Below are 6,000 nucleotides of genomic sequence, written 5' to 3'. Positions count from 1 at the left end.
CGAGTTGGGTGTGAGTTGCCATAATTGGATCTCGTAAGTTCGCAAGAGATGGAGGAGGAATTCATGAGCGGGGAGCGAAAGACCCCGATAGAGGAACGACAAGAACATCACGGTAAAGCCAGCGGGGGGATTAGGCCGAGAAATCGCACCTGGAAAAATCACATTCCCCTCGTCGGAGGAGATCAAGCCCAAGCTTCGGGATCTCTTCTCGTCACGCTTGGTGACGGTTGACGCTATCCAATCTCCGGGCTTGGCTACCGAACTTGGTGGCGCCGGCGGTGCCGGAGCTGGGGGAGAAGCGTTCGGGGCGCCCCCCCTTCGGAGGATTCGAGGAAGATTTGGTGGCGGCGCCTCCGCTAGTAGAACTGGCGGCGGCAGTAAGGCCCTTCTTCTTCACCATTGCGAGATCTGGGGAGATCGGAAAAGCAGTGGTGGCGGCGCGGCAGTAGCGAAGGAAGGAAGAAGGAGAAGAACGAGAAGATGCTACGGAAAATGTGGGAGAAGATTAGAGATTTTTCGCCCTTTGGAGATTTTAAGGAGAACTTGAGAGCTGTGTGGGCACGTGTCATTGCTACCGGTTCATTCAGTGGATCTTTTCTAATTAAAGATTGCAGAAATCGAGGAGATGCCTTGGTGACTGTGCGAAAAGGGGCAGACAAAGAAAGAATAGGCCCAGCAGGTTACGTCCTGTCAGTCAAAATTAGGATATTAGTAAAGCGTCATCAATGACGTCATGAGAAATGCTCAAAGCATTTGAAGGGATAAAAAAGTATCGGATGGTGAACTTGAGTCTATGCACAGATTGCAAAGCATCTGCACTTAGACTCGGGGGCTACGCCCATCGGGAGCGCTGGATGCGCACCCGATAAAATGAGGACTCGAAGAAAAAGAAAAAGAAGGCCTTGAGAGAAGAGATAATTGTTTGACTCGAGTCTGCACCCGGTTGCGAGCACCCGTGCCCAGACTCGGGGGCTACTCCCATCGGGAGCGCTGGACGCGCACCCGACAGAACTTTTTTCGCACTCCAGGATCATGCCCGGGGACTTGATTCTGTGTAGGGTAACGTTGTTTTGCCGTCGGCAGTTAACCAGCAAAAGCTGGGCACGTTACTCATTATCCCTTGCAAGGGGAAATATATCGGATGACTTACGAAGACTTGCAGAAAAACTTCGGCAGAGACAAATGTTCGAGTGGTACAACTTGAGTCTATGCACGAATTGCAAGCATCCGTACCTAGACTCGGGGGCTACTCCCATCGGGAGCGCTGACGCGCACCCGATAGAAGAAGATGATGCAGACAGAAGGAAAACAAGAACGACTGAGGAGAAGGACATCAGAGGAAGACATGCTTTAGTCTCTACCCGAACTAGCTTCGGCTAGACACTCGGGGGCTACTAACGTGGGCATTACCCTTCGGCTAACCAATGTTGCCTTATCCCGTATTTCCTAGTTGGAGGCCCATGAAGGTACCCGATGGCAAGGTGGGCCACTAGGACAGTGCAACGGAAGATTCCTTGAAGTACAAGACGCGGAAGGAGCCGAACAAGGAAAGTTTAGAGATAGATCTACTGTAAACCTAGTCGTACTCGATTATACCTCTTGAGACCTGGCTTCCTATATAAAGGCCAAGAGAGGGGCTGTCGAGGGACACAATCAATCTTAGCGATCTTAGCCAACAGAAGTTTAGAGCTAGGTTACCCTAGTACTTAGCCATCTCGACGAGATCACAGCCGAACTATTCGGCACCCCATTGTAACCCATTATCATCATAATCAAGAACAGACAGGCATGACGTAAGGGTTTTACCTCATCGAGGGCCCCGAACCTGGGTAAATCGCTCTCCCCGCTTGTCTGTGAACCGATGTCTCGTGTCAGCTTGCAGGATTCCATCAACCCTAAGCCCCTATCGGAGGGCATTGCCGAGGAGCACCCTCGACAATCCCCAATCCAGTCGATCGCCGGTTGGATCGCACTAGCCATGAGCCGGCGAATAACTAGGGGTATGCCCAAGTACTTTACGGAGTAGGGTGCCACCTGGCACTCCATAATAGCCGCCGCACCCGCGGCTACTTCCTCCGAGCAGGCGATCAGGGATACCGAGCATTTCGCAAAGTTGGTGCACAATCCACAGGCTTCGCCAAAGACCTCGAGAATGCCACGAATCGTGAGCAGATTCGTCTAAAAACTATGTGACCTTGCTTGGATTTTTATGAAAGCTGGGGGTCATCGGCCCTTTATTCGTGGAAAAGATGTAATGTCCCAGGTTTAGAGACGATCGAGGGGTAGATTTTAGAAAGGGATGTGCATTGCATTGTAAATTCTGGGGAAATTTCGCGCTTTTAAAAGAAAACTGCATCGAAGGGGGACAAGTTTCTCGACACCTTACAGGGTTAGGGTTTCGAGAGTGCGACAAACTTGCATCTCACTTAACTAGCTTAGGGTTTTGAGAAGAGAGGAGAGTTAGTGCATCCCAACTTAAGTTGCATGATTGAATTCAAACACAAGTTGCATTTGAATTTCAAATTCAAACACCATATGAATATCTCATAATTCACTATTGAGGTAATTCTTTAAACAAATTATAAATAATAAAGAATATGAACAATGCAAATATTAAGTAAAGCTCAATAGAGAAAATTGGACCTTTATTGATAATCACACAAGATACATTGTCATTACAATATTCATAATTGAAATTATGAAATATTACAATACATTACCTAAATTGAATAAAAGGAAAAAGAAAAAGAAAGATTACAACTTAATGAAATTTCCTAAACTACAAGTTGATCTTCATGAAATCCTTGACCAAGATGATCTTGCACTTCATCTTGATCATCTCCAAGTTCCCTGCACACAAACAGAGCAAAACACAAGTTAAGCCAAGTGGCATGCCACTTGGCAGGTTAGCAAGAAAATGGTTATTGGAGAGGATATGACCACAAGCTGTCGAGCTGATCTTCTCACAGCTCAAGTTCCCAAGCCTGGTACACACACACACAGGCAGCACACACAGCTAGTGTGCATGCACAACAGCAACTCACACAGCCAGTGAGTCACCAAGTATTGCTAGGCACTGCTGTCGACCAGAGAAGAAAGGGGCCAGACAGATAAAAGCCTCCACAGTAAACCCTAACCAGTCCATCGACACAAGTAGCTGGGTAAGTGCATCAAGAACACAAGAACACTTAGAACAGGAAGAACAGCAAACCACCAGAAATCATCCAGGGACAGTTTCACCAAGAACTGTCAACTGTGAACAAGCACAAGATGGAGTAGAGCAAGCTCAAGCTAGCAAGGAGGAGCAGGGCAAGCTTAAGTCATCAATCAGAAGCAAACCTCTACACCAACACCAAATTTCTAGGAGCTGGAGTGAGGTATACCAGATAAACATGAGAAAACCATGGTTTTGCTCATAATTAAGCATGTGCATATGTCACAGAAGCAAAAGAGGGTAGAAACCCTATTTGTATCATCACTTGGCCACTAGCCATTTGGTGCAAGCAAAGAGGGGAGAGGCCAATAGGAAATCATCCAAGGGAACACTAGTTATGTCAAATCAGTGGCACAACTAAGGAAATCCAGCAAAGGATGGATTCACACCTAGCCTAGCCCAAATCACCTAGCACCTACAGCTAGTAATACCATCAGACAGATAGGCAACCTGTGCCTATTGTTGTTTGTCAACAGTAAAGCTCACTGGAAATCCAACAAGGGATTGTCCAGTGATGCATTCATCAAGCCACAGCCAGCCAACAGGGGTGGGAGCTTCCTGAACAGCAAGAATTGCTGTTGAGGCCACCTCAACCACTGAAACAGCCCCAAATCACAGGCCTTACACAGTTATCATCACCAGAAGGGTTCAAATGATGGACTAGGGTACACAACCAAGGGTTGGCATCCATCTAGCCTGTCACAATTAAAAAGATGATCATAACTGCAAGCAGTTCACATCATTTATCCATTCAGCCAAGCAAGTCAACACAGATAAATGAGATACACAAGCAATAGATACACCAGAGCCTTGCTGATGATCCAATGGATCATTGCAAGCATTAGCTGATGCTTAAACAAGCACCAGCACACACCAGGCCAAGCCTGTGTGATGCACACACAACACAGAGTAAGCAATAGTGAGGCACAGTTATGAAACAACATCATTTACAAGCAACTGATGATCATGTGATCATCAGAAGCTTGCTAGAGCATGCTAGTGCATGCTAGAGCATCACTGAGCAGCAGAGCAGGAACCAGTCAATGAAATAGCCACATATAGTCAATAATTGCTCCACAGTTAATCAAATCAATGAATTATGATGGTATCCAGAAGCACTCCATCAAGGGATGGAGCTGTTAATGCAACAGATAGGTTAAATTGAGCATGTCCATGAATTAGAGCACAGATAATAGCACATCAGGAGCACTGGCACTTGCCAAAGGCAAGGATCATCACAGCATGATCAAGCCAGAAGCAAGCCATTGCATACACAGGAGAGGCATGGATACAGAGCAACAGTAGGAGTCAAGATAATTAAACAAAGCATCACAGTATGCTTATGAACAAAAGCTCATAAGCTAGAACAGCAGGTGCTAGAGAAGAACAACACAAGAAGAAGACACAAAGACAAGCAGCGTAGCAGAAGACAAAGAAGACAAGCGACAAAGAAGAAAGACAACATCATACGCGTATACACTGCTAGCAAGGTATAGCAGCTGCAGCACATCGGCACGGCCAACATCTCCATGAGGAGAGGCAGGCCAGTAACTAGAGCTAGGTACAGAGGAGAAGGAAGGAAGGAAGAAGGCGGAGGCGCACTAACCTGGAGCAGCACCACGGCGTCACCGTGGCGGCACAGCCTGGCCACGGCAGCGCCAAGCCATGGCCAAGCCAGGCGGTCACCGAAGCGCGGGAGCTCCAGCGCAGGCACGGCGAGACACACGACCGCGCCGCAGCACCTGGATCGTTGGCGGCAACGAGATCGCCGCGAATCACCATGGCCGCGTCGCAGAGGCGATGGGGGTGAGTCGAGGAGGCGGCGAAACTTAGATCGACGTGGAGGATCTGTTGCGCCGTCGCGCAGCGGTCCTTTTGCGACCAACCACGCGGCCGGAGCTGGCCGGAGACGGCGAGATTAATTCGGCGACGGCGACGGTGACGCGAGTCGCCAAAGCACGGGAAGGAGAAGGGTTCAGCGGAGCGGCAGCGTGAGAGAGGAGTGGGGAGCGACCGCTCCGGTCGGTTGGATCGGGCGGGTTAGGGTTAACCCGCTGGGCCACCCTGACATGTGGGTCGAGGGGCAATTATGACTTTTCACAATTCCAAATAAAACAGAAACTTTGAAAATGCATAAAAAATGTTAAATAGCTTTAAAAAAATAATTAAAAATATGAAAACCATTCAGAATAGAATTCTCTATCATAATAAAATATGAAATGGAATTTTTGAAGACAAACATGATTAAGCCCAAATTTAATGATTAAAATAAATCATTTAAATCACACCTTATATTTTCAATAATGAAAATAAGTCTATAAATGCTTTGGAATTTTAAAAAAACACCTTGACAACATTTCAAGGTTGTATTTTACCCTAAACAGAGTATCCCTAAATTATTCTTAGTATTAACCTCTCACATAAAATAATAAAACACCGGAAGGGGGGGGACAAACCCTAAAAATGGAAAGCATGCATAATTGCTTCTTTAACCATTGCCCTTATCGGACAATGATGCTATTTTTCAGCAACAGAGGACAAGGGTCAGTCCACCCCATCCAACTGCAACACTTTGCAGTGTTCAGGCAAGTTCATCACTTGCTCATGCCATTTGAGTATTTTTACCAAATTACTTGCAAAATACTATATTTATCACTATTGCATAAAAAGGCAAAACCACTATTTTCATAACTATGAATATGACTAAATGGTGGGCAATGGAACCATGGATTGTGTTGATATGGTGGAGGTTCCATTGCAAGGGTTTATATCCATCTAGGTTTAAA

This window comes from Lolium perenne, chromosome 5 (genome assembly GCF_019359855.2).
Source record: "Lolium perenne isolate Kyuss_39 chromosome 5, Kyuss_2.0, whole genome shotgun sequence".
Classification (NCBI taxonomy): Eukaryota; Viridiplantae; Streptophyta; class Magnoliopsida; order Poales; family Poaceae; genus Lolium; species Lolium perenne.
The sequence above is the reverse complement of the archived record's forward strand: the minus strand, read 5'-3'. Positions refer to the sequence as shown.